The sequence below is a fragment of the Xylocopa sonorina genome, chromosome 11 (assembly GCF_050948175.1).
Source record: "Xylocopa sonorina isolate GNS202 chromosome 11, iyXylSono1_principal, whole genome shotgun sequence".
Taxonomy (NCBI): domain Eukaryota; kingdom Metazoa; phylum Arthropoda; class Insecta; order Hymenoptera; family Apidae; genus Xylocopa; species Xylocopa sonorina.
Genome location: NC_135203.1, coordinates 7,692,428 through 7,710,239, shown reverse-complemented (window position 1 = coordinate 7,710,239; position 17,812 = coordinate 7,692,428). Strand labels below are relative to the sequence as shown.

Below are 17,812 nucleotides of genomic sequence, written 5' to 3'. Positions count from 1 at the left end.
GAATAATCCTCAGATCCACGGCGAGACGGCAAGTTGCCGAGGTTAACAAGTGAAAACGTCAACGACGGATGCGACGAGAGAACCGGCAGTGGGGTAGACGTCGCGGCGCGAGACCCGTTTTCCTCGTTTTGTCATGGCTGAACGGTGACGAAATTCAATTCTCGCCGCGTGCCCTGGCCGACCGCCTGGTAGGTACATTCTTCGGCCCAGCGAAAGCTCGAAATGAATGACTTCTGACCGGAAATGCTCCTTCGCAGGAACGCCGCGTTGCGAAACTGCCGGTTCTGAACGACGACCCCGTTCAATTCCATTGTTACTCGACTACGGGAGTCCCGATATTGTTTCGCGGTCGGGTTCGTTTTCCCCTGTTTTTTGCCGAAAGGATATTGTTGTGTCTTTGGGGCAGAGAGAAATATCGACTGTTGTTTCTAAACGTCGACTCAATATATTAGAAATAGGGTTCTATCTGTTATTTGAAGATTGATTTAGGCGAGCGTGTCGTATAATTTCTAGTAAAACGGATCTTCGATTAATCGCGTGTGCCTGATCGAATTTGTCGCCCTCGTCAATATCGTCTGCGCTTTAAAAACGAATTTCCTTCGTAATCCGCTCCCGACGTGTGTCAAGGCGACGATCATCTCATCAAGCTACTGACAGCAATATCTGGAGAATGGAAACGCAAAATTTCTCACGACTCATCGAAAGGTATAGCCACGTGAGTGGAACGAAGAGAAACGGAGGGAGAACGATGGAAAGAGAACGCGGAAAACGGGAAAAGGTGATATCGTATGAAAACGGAAAAGGAAGGGGCGGAGGGATGGAATGGGACAGAGATAGAGCGGTAACGAAGGATGTGGGAGAAGAAGGAACGACCCCAAAGGAGGGGTTGAACCGATGGTACTTCCAGACGTAAATTGCAAATGTTCCGGAGAACCGGATAATCGGATAATCAGCCAGACTGTTCTGTCTCCGTTTGCCATTTCCAATATCTGCTATCCTCGAGACATCGACCTATGGATCAATGACAAGTTTTATTGTCGGAATAAAAATACTCGCTCCGCTGTACGCGTGCATCCGAAGCTTTTTATTGTCTCGACAGAAAGGATTTTTCTTTCGTCGTAGGTCCCTCTTATTTTCTTTGGCGTACTCTCGTGTTTCCCTTTTTTTCGTAAATCGCAATTATTCCGCGTCTAGGCACACGATAACTTTTGTCAGCGGAGCTCGACGAGATCGTTCTAAATAGTTACGAAAATGTTTCCCTTTCTCGTTAATGACCGTCTTCGGTACGATCTGTCTGGGGAATTGATGCGACGCGCTTGAAAAATGCGAACCAATTATAACCGAGATGGGAAACAATTAATCGAGCCCGTTTTTCTTCCCTCGAAAACAGACCCGCTATCGAATGGGTATGTCACCATAGTTCGGCTCGTTCGATATCGTAAGCCGCAGACCGCACGCCACAGACCGAGCACCGGAAGTCTATACTAACTGCGCTCGCAACAAGACGGTTGATTGGTTACTTGTGTATGTACTTAAATTCAATTCGCCTCTCTCTCTCTCTCCTCCACCAGCAATTGCTTCATTTTACCTCTGGTGAAACCACTTACGAGTCCCACTAGAACTTAACCCCTTTTCCACGATCGATACGTTCACCTTTCGTATGGAATAATTTAACTAATTAGCCCATAAACAGAAATCGTGCGTTTCTCAATTTTTCTCGTTAGAAACTTCGAGTGCGCAACAATTTCCATAAACCACGAGCAAGATAGTTCTCTAAAGGCGTTCCTGGGAGTTAACTGGAGCGTCGAATTGTTAGCAGATTCTTTTCGCATAACCCTCTCCGTTTATTGTCCTCGTTAGAGTCCATTGAAATGCACGCAGCCATAACAAGCAGCGCATGTAAATTACACGACGCGTTACACGTGAATGTGTCGCGGCTGCAGCCTGAGGAATCGAACGGCGCTGATAACTAGTAGCTATTAGCGATAACAACTTCTGGCCAGGACGAATCGTTTTGCATAGCGAAACTGTTCGTAACTGGCAACCGTCCCACAGTTTCAGATAAACTTCTACATCCCCGTTCGTTCGTCGCCCCGTCCGCTTTCCTCGAACTTCCCGCGTAAGCATTTCCTTGTGGTTCACAGCCGTCTCTTCTTTGTCTACTTTTCGCAAAATAGCAACCTGCAACGAATGGTACCAAGACGTCATACCTTGTATCGCTAGTATGTATACTCGACGATCCTATTCGCGAAAGTTCTTACCGGGAAAGGTGCAATAGCATCGCTTAACGTCGCTTTGGAACTTCTCAACTCTCCTTCCCGGACCAGTCGATTCTTTCCTGGCAAGTTTGAAACAATATTTCCGCAGACAGTAGCAGCGGAAAAGAATAGCGACAACTTCCGTTTCTCGCGTTTTAGAGACAGACCAGATACCTCTTCAGAAGGGAGGAAATGGCACGGACTACACGCGATTCGTTTTGATCAACGGGTTAGGCTCACGGTTGTTTCTCTCGTCTTCGCCTCCATATAAACCGTCTATGTATTTTCGTGGTATTCATGATCCTGTGCGTCCATCCCTTGACAGAATATGCAAATAATTGCGTCCCGTACATTTGTTACGACTGTCATAAATTTAACTAGAGAATTACTGTCGTTGGAGTATGACAAGGGTTCGACTACGCAGGTCTCAAAGGGTCGGAGGGGGTTGTGCTGTCGCGCAACTAGAAGTGCTCTCGAGGACTTGTACAGCTCGGTAACCGTGGCCACGGCGAGCTGCGCAATGTCGCCAGAGACTAAACATAATCGATAATCAAAGTGGTATTCCCGATAGATCGTACGTACGAAGATTCCTGCGATCTTCCCTACCTTTGACGGGATAAAGGAAGTCAAAGTCGAACGGGTTGTCGAAACGGGACTAAAGGTAAACCGCGAGCTTTTAAAAGGCTTTAAGAGAGGACGGTATCCGTCTTGGAGGCTCCCTCCGTCGTACAAGTGTAACTTCGTTATGAATATTTAACGGGTTACCTTCGAAGACAAGAATGGAGGAGGCGAATAAATCAGCTCCGCGGCCGACTGCATTGTTATTCGATTTTAATAAGCCGTATTGCGGCTTTGTCTGCTTAAATCAGAGCAGGGGGGAAGCAACTAGTCTGTTTACTTATATTCATGCAAGCTTACTACCGGGTAGTTGAGCGGAAATTCCCACGCGGTACGTAAGCTATCGCGATCTCAAGTTTCTAATTACCAGATGCTATCCGGCGCTGCCAGAGAAACTTGCGATTATGCCAGCGCAATAATCGTTTAAAAGTACTACAGAGCGCCGACCGGAAAACTGTTCGCGGTAATGAACTGCCTCGCCCGCGAATTCCACGTATCGACTGTTACGCACTGCGTCGAAAATCGTACGCAGCCGTCTCTACAGGGGAGGTGGATCAAATCGAAACGGTTGCAGGGAAACGGATCCATCGATGAGATCGCGTTAACGATACCTCTCACGTTTAACGATGGGCTCGCGTAGCTGCAGTTCGGATATGCATCGGATTTAATTTGAAACATATTCGCGATGCGAGACCACAATCGACCGACTTTCAGTAATTTCATGGAACAACGTTACCCGGTCGCTGAAGCGCCGCTCCAGCTTCAGTCTGATAATTAATTGCCGTCCCAGCGATCGCATTTACGTCGCTACTTACCTGAAAGCGTCATTAGTGCAGCCTGGCAGTCTGAGAATTTCTATTTGTCAACCGGTTGTCCCGATGCCACACGATATAACGTTTCGTTATTATCGTGAAATAGAACCTTGCGGCCTCGCCCAGCCGGTGAAAGGACATTTCTTCGTCGTTCTCCAGTTTTTTTACCTGTGCTTCCGTTCCTGTTTTTGATACCTTTGTCGTCCCCCTACCTCCCTCCCAGTTTTCCCTCCCTCTTTCTTTTCCTCTTTGTCCCCATGGCTCCGTATACCTACCGACGGGACTTCGCAACCGTTCCACTCATCGTCTCTTTCGGTTACCGGCGACCAACGCTACCACCCTTCCGCGTTTCTTCCACCCCGTACGCTTAGCTGTCTCAATCGTACGACTTCGTTTTACGACTTCCTCATCTCTCGTCTCCCTCTTTCGCTCTCCTTGGTTTTTTACCTCCCTCTCTGTTTCCATTCGGCCTTCTTCAGACAATGGAAAGCCCTCGCTCAGAGGTAAACGGGAAACGATAGAGAATTCCACGACGATAATTGTTGGAGATTTCGCTTTTATCGCGGGCAGAAGTAGATCTGGACGCGGTTGAATTTTAATCTCGAGCCTCTTTGCCGGCAGATTTTTCCTACGGATCGGCCCGGAAGAATTGCCCTTCGCGATGCCATCTTCCGTAACGCTTTTAATGCACCGGGTATAATAAAGTCGGCCTGTTTCCACGTTTGAACGCGAATCCTCGTTATCGTCCTATCCTACCGTGCTCGTTTTTAAAATACAAACCGTCTTGTTCGAATGGCACACACCGCGTTTTCATTAAAATACGAAAAATACACGGTTATACTCGCGCACCATAATTCCGTATCTGTGGCCGCGCGCGTTCCACGCGCACGCGAAACGCTGCATTTAATAATCCGGCATTTCGAAATTTGTAATTGCAATATCAGGAAGTCCTACATTCGCTAGGCAAGTAAACGCGGCTCTGCTCTAATTATCGTTGATTCCGATGGCATGCGCGCTGCTCAAAATTAATCTGTGCACGAATTCATTTCGATTTTACGTTCGCCAATTAATATTCTACGGGATAATAAAACCCGATCGCCGGGTATACGTATGAAGTGAGCACATTCGAAGTATTAGCGAGCGTATTCATCATGGGATTTCCGAGCTGTTAAGATCGATTTAGATAAAACGCAAACAGCTTAACAGGTCGTACCTGTATACTTATACGTTACACCCAGGGTCGCGCGCGCGCGCGCGTGTGTGTGTGTGTACAGCGTGGATGTTGGTATCTTTTGTTCTCCTGTGAATTATTTCATATAATGCACGTAAATGTAAATGGAGAACCATTGTAAGTTTTATTCGGATTTGCGAAACTAATGTAACAACGTGCGCGTCTCACGCGCGATGCCCGTAATACGTATAAAGCTTTGTAACGCCGCAAGTATTAAAAGTTCTCTGTCTGCCTCGCTTTACCACCGCGCCACGGTACGCGCTCTCTGCCGCTAAGAACGCTTTTAATGTTTCGAGTTGTATTAATCGTGACCATTTCGTGTTTTCGCGCGAGGTGTACTAAAACAGCGGTGAAATTTCGCGCCTTTCATCCCCGATACCGATGCGCGCACGGCCAGCCGACGTCTGTCGAACGGGTTCGACGTGTTAACCTGAAATTCGAATCGTACCGCTCTTTTGTGCGAGCACTAAAACAAATCCCCTCGATCCGCACCCGAAACAATGAATCCGGGACAAAAGCCGCCTTTTATCGCGGCAGCGTGGTGCATTAAACATCGGCTCTTTAAGAATAACAACAACAAGCGTGTGGAGTGTCGGTCACGTGTGCCGAAAAGTTCTCGCGGGCACCGCCAACACTCTCGAATATTAAACGCGTCGGGGCATCGCGATAGCGCAATATGGCCTCCATTGGCCAGTAATTATTAAGAAAAGTTCCAACCCCTCCGCGCGAGGTGCGAGGGTCGCGCGGACGAGATGCAGGGCTGTAAAGGGGTTGCCGGTGCGCTCGAGAGTGCACAAGGGTGAAATTTCGCGCGTACTCGCTTCCATATATACCCTTTACGCTCGCCAGATGCCGAAGGTCGGCAGAAATTAACTTTTGTTACGTGGCTGAGCACGTGAAATTTTCCATAATGCGACTAAGCAAAGCTTCCTTTCCATCGGACTCGCTTCCTCCTTGTTCTGTCGTAAAGAGACGTTCTTTTTTTCTCAGCGAGCACGCGTCAAGTATCGTAAAACGATTTTCTAGGAGAATAGAATGTCACAGTATCGGAGAATTTCGCGTTGAGTGGACACGAAACGTGGCCGTAGGCAAGGAGGAAGGGTTTCAAACGTCTTCTCTCTGAGAACTAGTCGGAACTTCTCCTCGCTCGCGAACTCCTCTGACTTTTGACGGACGATACGACGATGGAAAAATTCATGTCTGTAACTGGACGGACGAAACGTGGGACAAGGTTTAAACCAAACGCGTAACAATGTTTGGCAAGCGTTTTATTGCTTTCCAACATTAACCGATTCTTTCGTCGGGAATCCGGTTTTTCATCGAGGAAAAAGAACCACGCGACGACCAGCTATCCAACCGATAATTATCGGCCGGTTCGCCTTTCGTTTCACCCCTTGACATCCTTTTCTGGGTGAAGCGATGGCGCGAGGCTGGAGTCAGGACAAAACAGGTCTGTACGCGCGCGGCAGAGCGAGGGAAAAGCGCGGTCGAACAGGGACAGAGTATGGAACCGGTGGTGGAGGTTGAGGAGAAATAGAGAGAGGGTGGGCGCAGTACAGGGGCGGAATTTCGCGCGTGCTCCGCTTCATCCCCCTCGGTTACCGCCACCGTTGCCGCTGCTGCTGCTGCTGCCGCTGCTGCTGCTGGATGCTGAGGGTAGCTGGACCGCGCGCGTGAGGTGTCAGTTCTGCGCGCGACCTCTCCCCTGAAGGTGTCAACCTACTCGCGACCTACTCCAAGGTGTTTGCCAAAGTCTCGTGCAACTGACGTGTCTGTCCTCGCGCGTTTCTTTCTCTTTCTCCTCCTCTCTTTCTCTTTCTTCGCCTCTTATTTTCGCTCGCCCTTTTCCAACATCGCTCGCGCTCGGTGTTCACCGTCTCTGTCCGACGTTTTTTCTTTTCATCGAATAAAAGAGAGGAGGATCCAAGTGGACTTTTCTTTTCGAAAGAGGAACAACCGGAAGTTCGGCCGTCCATCTGGCACGTGACACGCTGCACCAGCATTATCATGTTCGCCGGGATGTCCAGAGGCAACAATGTACGTGAACACGTTTCTATCGCCATCGCGTGAACCACACTTTAATCGTTCTCCACGATCCATCGAACTCATTTTTTTTTTTTCTTTCCATCGTTCTCACCTCGTCTCGTTCACTGTTTCCAGTTCCTCTTCGTTTTCTTTTCCTTTTTTTTTCTATAACGCGCTTCTCTATTTTCGTTCTTCCGTTTCGTCGTTAATGAAGACGCAAGCGAGTGGATTATGCAGAACTTTTTTTCGGGACGTTGGATCGATCCCGCCTCGAGCCGGTGGAACGTTTTCGATAAAGCGTTGACTAATGACGCGCGAGACAAAATGTATTCGACCCGTCGGAATTTCGCTCGTTTATCTTGGTTCCACCTCGTGGAGTTTGGCGCATGAACCGCGCGCGTTATCAACGCCACGTAAACGTTAGTGATAACCGACTCGCGGCTCGTGTACATATATGGGCCACGGTTCAGGTGCGTTCGACAATACGAAATTGCCGCGTCGCGATTCCTTCGCGATACACGCCGTTTTCGCGTTTAAACGAAATCGTCTGCTCGATCGTGGTCGATCGATCGCGGTAGCGCTCCTTTAATTTTACGATTCTCACACACGCCGTTTCATCCGCGCGTATCGCAGCGCACGATACTCTAATTTTGTCCTCGTACCATTGAAAAATGCGAAGAGCGAAGTATCGCCAGTTTCTCGTTCGCTTAAGCTTGGTATCGGCGATGTATCATTGTCACGTTTCATTTCTTTTCGGCGGCACGGCGGATTTCTTGAAAGGGGCGCGAGGATCCTCGTTGGCGGACAGATATAAGGGGTATATATCGCGAAAGCTAGTTCCTCAGGTGGCGATAATTCATCAGAGCGGAGTGACTCGCCGGTCCTCGGATGATTAATTAACGTCGGAGTCAGTAGTCCAGCGCGTCACGCCGTTTCGCTTTTTCCTCTAACAATAGGGCCAGTTTCCCAGGCGATTCTTATTAGCCGCTCGAGCTTTTTGTCACGTACCGTTTTACCATACCGCGTTTTTGTTTACGGCTGTACGCTCTCTTACCCTTTCGCTCGCTTTGACCTCAAAACCAACCACGTTGTACCTTCAGAGAGCGTTCCTCTTCGAGGGAAGTTATTACTTTTAATATTCCCCCTGTGCCTTACATGTTTTCAAATTCCGTTCCCTTTAGTCGCACAAAAGGCGTTCTAACGACCAACGTCGCGCAGCCAATAACGCACTCCTCGAGGATTTTAATTTTCGCTCGTCTTCGGACGAGTAACGAGGCGGGTCGACGTGAAACAATATCGGGCGGAGTGCACGATCGTGAAATGAAAATTGAGCTCTCGGATCGAAGTATGCAGAGTTGGTAGGTGGTTTCGTTTCAATCGTTTTAACGCGACGAAGTTAGCATCAATAAATCGTGACTTCGAGAAGCAGTTTGTTACATTACTCCGAGAACGACGCTTGTAAAGCAGTTCGTGCGTTAAGATAAAATCGTCGGCTATTCTGGTGTACGTAGATTTCGTCGTTTTTAGTACGCGCAGCATGCTCGAATATGCTTGAATTATCAGCTGCGATCGTTTGCTCGCGTTCTGCGAGCGTGCAATTATGCAAACGAACGTAAAGGGTTCTCGTGCATTAACCATACGCGAATAGTTGCGCGTAGAAAATTCATAATTCGATTAATGAGCGTGTCCTAAGTATGGCTCTCGCGGGACAGTTCGTATCTCGTCGTAAGTTCCTCCCTTAAAAGCCATCGGGGCTTTACGGAGGGGACGTGCCAGTGGCGACCGGTTTTAAAACAATGAACGTGCAAGTTTCGAACGTCCCGTGCACGGTGAATTTATAGTATATTTCGATATAATGGAGACCCCAGAGAGAGAGAGAGAGAGAGAGAGAGAGAGAGAGAGAGGGAGAGAGAGAGCTTTCGCGGGGTTTCCTTAAATTAGTTTCCTCTCAACAAGCGTTTTCCTTCCGAGATAATTCCGCGTCACGTTTCACGGACAGTCGTCTGGCTAAGTGTTCTTAATTGAAAACGCGTAAATCCTGGAACGGCGCGACGGACACCTAATTCTATTCCGGCTGATCCTCGTAGACAAGCGTGGGCAATTTTCATTTAATCGCGCCGTCGCGGCGGTCTCTCATTGGTAAATGCAGTTAAACGGGGAAACGAAGGAAGAAAGGGGTGGCGAACGGAGCCCGCGGTGAGTCGCGCGAGAAAAGAATTTCCAGCAGCCACTCTTATCCGTAGCCGACTTATAAGAAATGCGAACAACCTACCGCTCTACCTACAGTTTTAAATCAACGCCCATCCCCAGCCCTTGCAGCCCCACTTATTTATTTCCGCTCAATTTCACCCCCAAGCATATTTCACCGTCGCTGGTGGGGAACGCACGATTCCCAGGCACGATGTTACGTTCGCGTGAACGTAATATCGGTGCCTCATTCGAACGACCGTCATCGACACCTCGTGATCGGCGTGCTACCCGTACAAGCCCAACATACCATTCGGGATAGGGGTAATATTTGCGGACGATGAAAGCGTTACAACCGGCCGGTGTACGCCATTCCTGGCCCGTTAATATTCATCGATCAACCGGCGTTGACCCATTATTTCTGTAACTTTTATCGATCGATCGGCGGTCGTCCGGAAACCCTCGCCTGTGGCTGTCGCAGCGATCGCGGGAACGTAATTACAGGGGACGACGGATTAATTAATTCTCTGATTGCGACATCAAACAGCGGGTGCTTCGAGTCGAATGATGGATTTATTAATTTTGTTCTCGTTCCTGGCGGCGCGGTTGAACGCGACACGGGGCATCGCCTCGTGCGGGGAAAATAGGGACAGAGAGGGAAGGGAGAAAAAAAAGTGGGAAAGGAGAGTGCGATGCGACAGACGCGAATAAAAGCTTTCGATGGTGGGACGATCAATGTTACATTCGAGGGGCGAGACGCTCTTAAAACGTCGTGCGTCAAGTGAATCGCTAGTAAAATGTAGGTCGAGCGAAATTACACGTCACTTCTTATTACTCGCGTCGAATGAACTCCGGCGCGCGTGATAGTTTATACATGCACGGTACGGTAACGAACCCGTCGATACCGAGGCAAAGATCCAAATAAATAGCCTCCCACTCCCTCGAGTTTCATATCAATCGCGAGACTGACGCGCAAATCACTCCTCGACGCACGATGAATGAATCTAAATTATGTACGCTCGTCTGAGATCGCGTTCCTTAATCGCTTTCCCCGTTCCTTTCCCCGAGCGACGATCATGCTGCGCGAGCACGCGTACTCGTATTTATCGTCTCAATCTGCACGATATCGAACGATTCGCTCTAAGAAATGTTCGACGCTGTTGATTTAACACGGATTCGATTTAGTGGGGCGTAAATATTACAAGACTACGAGTTAATTATTCAACCTGTACGCACAGTTCGTATATAAAATGGATTAATAGAATTGTTCAAGATATTAGTCTTCATTAGCCCGCTCTATACATATCAATATTCGACGCGGTTCCCCCTCGAGCGTTCACCTTTAAACTCCAACTATTCGAGCAGAAACATTCCACCCATTGCCAGGATGATTTAAGGGCTGGCGGTCGAAAGTGGCGTCTTGATTCGCGCGGCTGTGTGATTAAAGCGATATTCGTTGATTACGAGTGGCACTGTCCGATCTGGTGAAGTCTCCCCGGCGGAGGTGGTCCAAAGGTTTAGTCCCGTCTAGCTGCCCTCCTAATCCCTCTATCTCCGTCATGAACTCTTATCTGGGCTGTTAAACGGGTGGAAGTTGCGCGAACTCGTAAAATAAACACGCGAAGGGAAAGAGGGTGAACGGTGAACGTCTGACCGTGGTAAATCGGTGGCAGCCCCGAAACTCTCGGCGCCCCCGTTTCCTCGTAGCTGTCCGTGACCATTTGCAGCTGAGGCGCGCGCGTTACCGTGCACCGACGCGACGCTCGAGAAGTGGCGAGTCCCCTGGGGAAAGCGGTGCCCGTAGCCAGTCGGTGGCGGCGGATTCGAAGAGTTAAAGGGCATTACGCGGTACGCTCGACAAAAGTTCTCCGTGGGGCCGTGGCGCGGAGAGTGGACACTGCTCAATTCCTGCTCGGCCCTTGAAATTTACATTCGTCTCGGTACGAATATATATGTCCATATACCTCTATGCACATATATACGCGCGTGCACTTTCGAGCACACAAGCTATTTTCCGTTCTCGTGGTCCTCCTCGAGCAACCAGTCCCTCCACCCCGTTCGACCCTTTTCAGTTCCTCCCGGACGCGCACGTATTTTCCAGCCTTGGAGAATAGCAGGTGAGTTTACTCGGGCCAACTTATGCCATTTGCCATTGCTCACTTCCCTTCCTCCTCCCCGTCTGTGTCTGCCGTTTCCGAGTACACTCGTTCTTTAGTCTGGAAAGTTGCTCGGCCCATCTCGAAAGTAAGCCTGCAAAACAAGCGGTGGCTGTTCCCGCTGCACATGCGTGCAATCGAACGGCCGGTTTATTTTGCCGACTGGCTTCGAGAAGACGCTGAGACACGCTGAAAAGTTGCCACTCTGTTAGCAGAGACGACGTCACGGTTGCTTGGTAAACACGGATGACAGCTTCTGGCTCTTCGTGCAGCCACTCTTACGGCTTGATAAAATCAGTGGCCGTTGTCGCGGCGCGTATTTAATTAAAGAGATTCGTCGCCTCGATTGTGCGCGACAAGCGAACGGCACGCTCGACTTAACTTTCCTCGAAATTTGCATTCACGGGGAGCAAAAACAAGGGCGTTGCTCGCGTTGGGCCCCAGTTGGAAGCCTGGATAATTTGAATAGGGAATTTCATCAGACAGATGGATATCGCTGAAATTAGTAAATACTTTCATTTCCTCGGCAGACGCGTGGGAGGACGACGAAACTGGAATTGAACTTTTCGTCGCTCCCGGTCGTAGCTACATCGGTACTTTATGCCAGGGTATCTATCGAACGCGATGAATCGAGAACGTCTTCGAGAATCGGACGAGAAGATAGCATAGCCGAGCGACGACCACTGTCAGGAGTGCTTCTGAAAATCGCGATGAAATTTCGCCTTATCTAAGGAACGGGTCCGAACGAGGGTGAAAGGGGTGACGGAGGCAGAGGCGGAGGGAACAGCCACTGAAACACAAGTTCGCGTTCCTCGCCACTCGACGAGTATAACCTTCGCTCGACGCGGAATTAACCAAGTTATTCGCGAAGATACGGTAAAAGTTGGTAACGGCCCTCGGTCCGGAGTTTTGTAATTTGCGTTATTGTCGAAACGCCTTGGAAGTCGAAAAACAGAGATAGCGGTTCACAGTTCGCGAGTCGGTAGATTGGCCGGGAACAACGGCTTTGCTGCTCCTCTGTTAAATGCATTCAAAACTAATTCGTGAGACATCGACCGGCTCGGAACCGCTTCGAGGGTAGCTGCAGAGGGCAGAACTCGGTTGGACGGAAGCCTTCCAGACGAACGATATCATCGCGTCGTCTGTTTGCGCGTCGATTCTCCCTGAAAATCTGTCGAGTCTTTATCGACGATAAACGACTCTTTTGTACCAATCTTCGTTTAATCACGCGAAAACACGTCCTCTCGAGAATCATCCATAATATCGTCGCAAATTGTTTCGAAACTCACGGCGCGGTGGATGCTCGGTAGTTTGATTTTCAAAACAGCATAATTATCCCATTCAAAGAGACTCATTCACGGATTCCACGGACTACTAACGAAGAACCAAAGGGTACATTTACCCCTTTAAATGATCGCGCTCTTACGCGTCGACGTCAAAGGGACGCCTTGTAAAACGCGAATCAATCCCTAGTACGTAACCAGAGACGGGGCTGAATATTACGAACCGATACCCCGGGGTAAACAATATCGGAAAGCCATGAGAATGTACGAAGTTTCCATCATCAGGCTGTACAACACGTGCACGCGATACGCTCGCAATTAAACCGCTATATCGTAACCGTGTAGGCGTCCCGGGGTTAGCGTAACGTGCCGGTGTCTCGTAGCACGGGGGGGTGTCCTTAGAACGACATACCGTGTCTCTAATATAGCATACCGCGGCATAATGCAGCATAATAAACTCGGAGTAGACGACGTTCTACGGTCCCTGCCCTCTATAGTAGGCATCGCGATATAGCATTATCGGCTTGCTGGCTATAGCGCGTAGAGGAGGCCCGGTTAGCGCGGCATAGTTCCCCCGGTATATCGTATTCTATCCGTTAAGCTTTCCTCGCGCTCAGCCCCTCATTATCTCAACACAATGAATGCTCCCGCCCGGCCGGTATTGGCATTTGCGCGAATTCCAATAGAATTTAATTGGAGAAGATCGGGGTGGTGTGTGCGCGCGCGCGCGTCTGCACAAGCGGGCGTACGTGTGGACGACGCGCGGAAGGCACACACTCGCGGGCTCTCGAGCGAAAAACGAGCGGCTGGTTGGACGATCTGGCTGTTTGCCGTGCTCATCGTCCACGCTTCTCTCTTTCTCCGTCTCTTTCTCTCGTTTCTATTTTTTCTCTTCTTTTTTTTCGACGTTTAATAGGCGAGACGACTATGGTCATTTCGCTGGGTACATCCGCAGTTTCGGCGGAGTTTGAGCGAACGGTGTCAACTCGGCGAGTTTCTGAATCTAGCCACCGGTCTAAACATTATCCGGCACGGAAGCAGTTTAACTTTGCTAATCAGACGGGGAATTGTCGCGTTCCGCGTTCTACAATTGCCGACTTCAACTCTTCTGCGACATGTATCTGTTCGTCGGCGCCAAATTGCGTTACCTGTACCCACGTCGCGAGGACGTACACGTAGCTCGTGTTAATAATTTTCTTGGTCAAAAAGTCGCATCGAAATCGCTCTGAAACGGTTCGATTCGTGGTACAGACGGACGCGCGGTGTTTCTCATCAAAGACGAGATGCATGTCGTCGCACCGTGTACATTGTCTCCGTTCTTTTCGCGACACCTCCGTGGAATACAACGTTTACGGGGGACAATACCGGTTTTCTCGCAGTTGGATGGCTATTGTTCGAAACCGGACGGTTTTCAATGGGACGCGTCTTCGAGGTGGCGAAAATTCCTGCCGTTTGCCGGCTGGGCGCTGGTAACTGGCTTTGAAATCGAGAACTACTCGAGGTCGTTTCTTCCAAGTCGAACTGTCTGTCGGGTCAGTTCGTTTCCACGACGAGCTTTCGATCTCGTAATCGAGAGAACCGGCGACTGGCAGAAACGAGAGGAACGCCCAGCTTTCTAAATACGTGCGAGGAATCGCGAGAGGAACGATATTTAGATATTGTTTGGAGAACGATTTCGCTTGGTCGGCAGCATCGAACGGTCCGAGCTCCATCTCTTCGCTGTTTTTATAAAAACGCCGGGGAAACACCGACGACGACAACAGGCGAGCCTTAATCCACGATGTAACCGCCGCGATGGGCCATTTGCAATTGAGATGAAAGCGAACGAATCTGCAATTCCTACGGCATATCCTTTCGATGGAGAAACGAAATAATGGGAACGGATCGACCTTTGTCGGGTTCGCCCTCTCCCTTCGATCGCGAGCAACGAAACTGCGCCCGGGATTTTTCAAAGTGACTGGATTCAGTATTTACGTTGGCTACCGTCCCCCTCGTTCCCCTCCTGCAATCCCCCCTACCCAACTGGATTACAAGGCAGCTTTACATTAATTGTATAGAAGCGCGGCGTACAATCAGGTTCAGGAATTTAATTTGTTTTCAATTTGCCCGACGTACGCACCGCAAATAAAGCTCCGATGGAACAGGCAAGCGCATCCTCGTGCCTCGCGTTTAATTCGAGCAAAGTATAGAGGCTGCTCGCACCTGCCCGTGTGTGTAATCGTTCGCATCGCACGCTTCGTAGACGCGGTTAAAAGTGTTCCACCGGTGAAACGTATCGAGCGCAGGTTTTGGCCGACGCCGCCGGATCGATATATCGGAACGGGTATAACGCCGGCCATAATTCACTCCCGGTTATAACGTAATCCTTTAATTCGTGCCAATATAAATTAGAATAAGCTCCGATCTGTCCGGGGGAATCCGCCTTTCCGGAAAAATTCTAGCGAGCGCTCCCTACAGGGGCGAGCGCTCGATATCCCGCGGAACCGGCTCGAATTATGATTGGTAGTCGTTCTCGAGAGCCGAGAGGCGTGTAGTACATTGAATCGAGCGAAGATGAATCGTCGAACGTACGCGCTGCTCTGATGTAACGCTTAATAAATTCATCGTTTCTCTGGCCGAGCGAGTACGCGGAGAGGACGCGTTGTTCGAGGGTTGTCGAAGGGAAGATACGCGGCACGGCTACCACGGCCAGGCGTCGGGTTAATCCGCGGAAATGTGTATCGCGCTTATGCATTTATCGGGTGTCGTTCGAAAAGGCGATTACGAGTCGAGGATGAGGCTTTACGCGCGCGTAAATCGCGCCCGTGCATAACTTTTCAGCTTTTTAAGGGGATTATTCGTTTGCCTCCGTGGACCTTCGTCGCTTTCGACGCTCTATATACCCGAAATGCATATCGAGGGTAGCGGTCTCGGTTTATTTGTTCCGCTCATTTGCGTTTCTTCTTTTTTTTTTTTTTTTTGTAACAATTATAATTTATGGACGAATCGCGTTGACGATCTTATCATTTCGTTCGCGGCGAATCGTTTACCAGGGTACGATAATAAATTCTGTTCGTCGTAAAATCCTGCCAACGATAGCATTTTCGAAATGTGATTTATCGCGTTACGTGAATGGCGAACAAAAAGAGCGGTAAATAACTCATTTCGTTTTTGACGTTTCGTTCTTTGCCACGGCCGTGCCCGCGCCAAAAACGTATCGACGCTCGTTTGTAGACGTTTCATGCAATATTCAAACGCCGTGTCGAAACATCCATTTATCTTTTAGCGCGGGGGTAGAACGGGAAACAATTTTCCGTCAGCCCAACGTAAGACAGGGGCCTACCGCCGCGGATAAAACGACTCACGGCCGGTTATCGATTTAAACGTTTTACTACCTTCATAATCCCGCCGCGGTTCCAGAGAGACGTCGACGCCGAGACCTAAAAGTGGATGATCCTCTTCGCGTGCATAAACCACCTTAATGCACCTACCGTGGGAGTGCATCATCGTTCCCTGCAAATGACACCGGCTGTCCATTCGTTTTCTTTTATCTGTGTTTTGTCCATTGTGCGGGCGCAACAAAAGCGTCGTAACGATTTAATAGAAAGGAGCCCCGCGCGTCTTTTGCCGCGTTACTTTTTCTTCCCCCCTCTGAGAATCGAGCCGTACACGGAACCCGTTTTTACGTCCAATTCAACGACTCGATGCCCGCCCGTCGGCTTTCATCGCGTCCAGATTTGAAACGCGCGCGTAACGATCCGCCATTTCGAGGCCGACGACGGGAGGGCTGTTTCGTAACCGGTATCGTTATTAATCCGTACACGCGCGACGATAATGACCAGCCGACGGACAAAGTAGCTTTGACATGGAATACCTTTGAAATCGTGTATTTCGTTCGGTTCTTAATTGCATCGCGCAATGAAACCGAATCCAGCCGGGTGAACGCGAGACGTAAAAATCGATGCAACCGAATCCGAATTATCGCGAAATTCTCGAATCTCAGTGTCCATCGGATTCCCACGGCAATTTTTATCACCGATTCGCCTGGATAGCCTAAAGTACTGCCAGTTTTTCGGCGGAACGAGGTTATACTCCTCGCGGGAAATTAATACGACGGGAAATCTATAATCGAAAATCGCCCGTTCGACTTTCACGGCGTTTTAATGAACCATCCAAATTGATTATTGGACGTAACCCTACACCCGGAATATACTACTACGGTTTCAATGAAACCAGCGTTTGAGTCGGGTTAAAAGACCTCATACCTCTTCGCGTACATAAACCGCCTTAATGCACCCTCGGTAGCAGGCCATTACACCACGCACACCCCTCTACACCCTGCACACCCTCTAGTCTTCCCGCTGACTTGCCTGCGCGTTCGCACACTCGTAGCCGGCTCGCTTCCACACATTAAATCTGGCCATTGATACGGACGAACATACATGGACGCGAGCCATACCCTTTCTGTACCGCCATTCAGTTTCCCCCTTAACGCATATTTACGCTGTATCGACCAGGCTAGTGGGCGAAATTTATACTACCAGTAGCGATACATTATTTCCGCGAACATTAGCGTACCGACGTTATTGCATTCTCGCTGTTTCACCAGGTATCGCGTACAGGACTTCCGCGACAATAGATCCTCGCATACTCTTGCGCGACTTGGCGTGAAAAATTCCCTTTTTTACAGCATCACCGTATGAGGCGTCTCGTACTATATAACCGACGATTATTTAAACTATTCGATCATTTAAGAATGTAGACTTCTCATTCGAACGTCATGTCCTCTCATGTTCGTTCCAGGGGAAATTACTCTCTCGAAACTCGACTACCATCGATAGAGACGGATTGTTTATAGACCGTCCGCTCGTAGTTGATTGCAGGACGTCAGAACGTGGCCCAATATATTTCATCCCTGACGATATATTTTTATCCAGCGTGCCTCGTTTTTCTTTCCTCCCTGCCCCCTTCGTCTGCGGATTCAACGCGAGATTGCATCTCGGCTGTAGCTGCGCTTTTCAACCCCTACTAGAGTGGACCATTCTCGAGCACATACTCGCATGGTACACGCTCTTGCGAGAGGCGACCACTTGCAGCCATCGAATAATCTCGACTGGTTTGAAAAATTTAACCTTGGACCGTTACCAGCTCGTATCCGCCACGACGGGACATAGATACTTTGTCCGCCCCTATTATCCTCTACAGTAGACGCTCGCCACCGACGAAATTTCGCCGCTGGTTGAACGTCTCGCGACGACAACCT

At 49.4% G+C, this 17,812-nt stretch overlaps 1 protein-coding gene across 6 annotated transcripts in view; it reads left to right on the top strand.

Moving 5' to 3' along the window:
• Positions 1 to 535: 535 nt before the first annotated feature.
• The window catches only part of LOC143429099 (cell adhesion molecule Dscam2), a 132,325-nt gene continuing 115,048 nt past the window's right edge, over positions 536 to 17,812 (top strand). For 2 of the 6 annotated variants that reach the window (XM_076904519.1, XM_076904510.1), the window contains exon 1: positions 6,478 to 6,956. The gene's annotated coding sequence lies outside the window, so the exon portion shown is untranslated. Of the gene's footprint in view, positions 1,119 to 6,477; positions 6,957 to 11,230; positions 11,249 to 17,812 lie in introns of those variants that run through there. The other 4 variants (XM_076904514.1, XM_076904512.1, XM_076904511.1 and 1 more) reach the window with 4 other exon arrangements.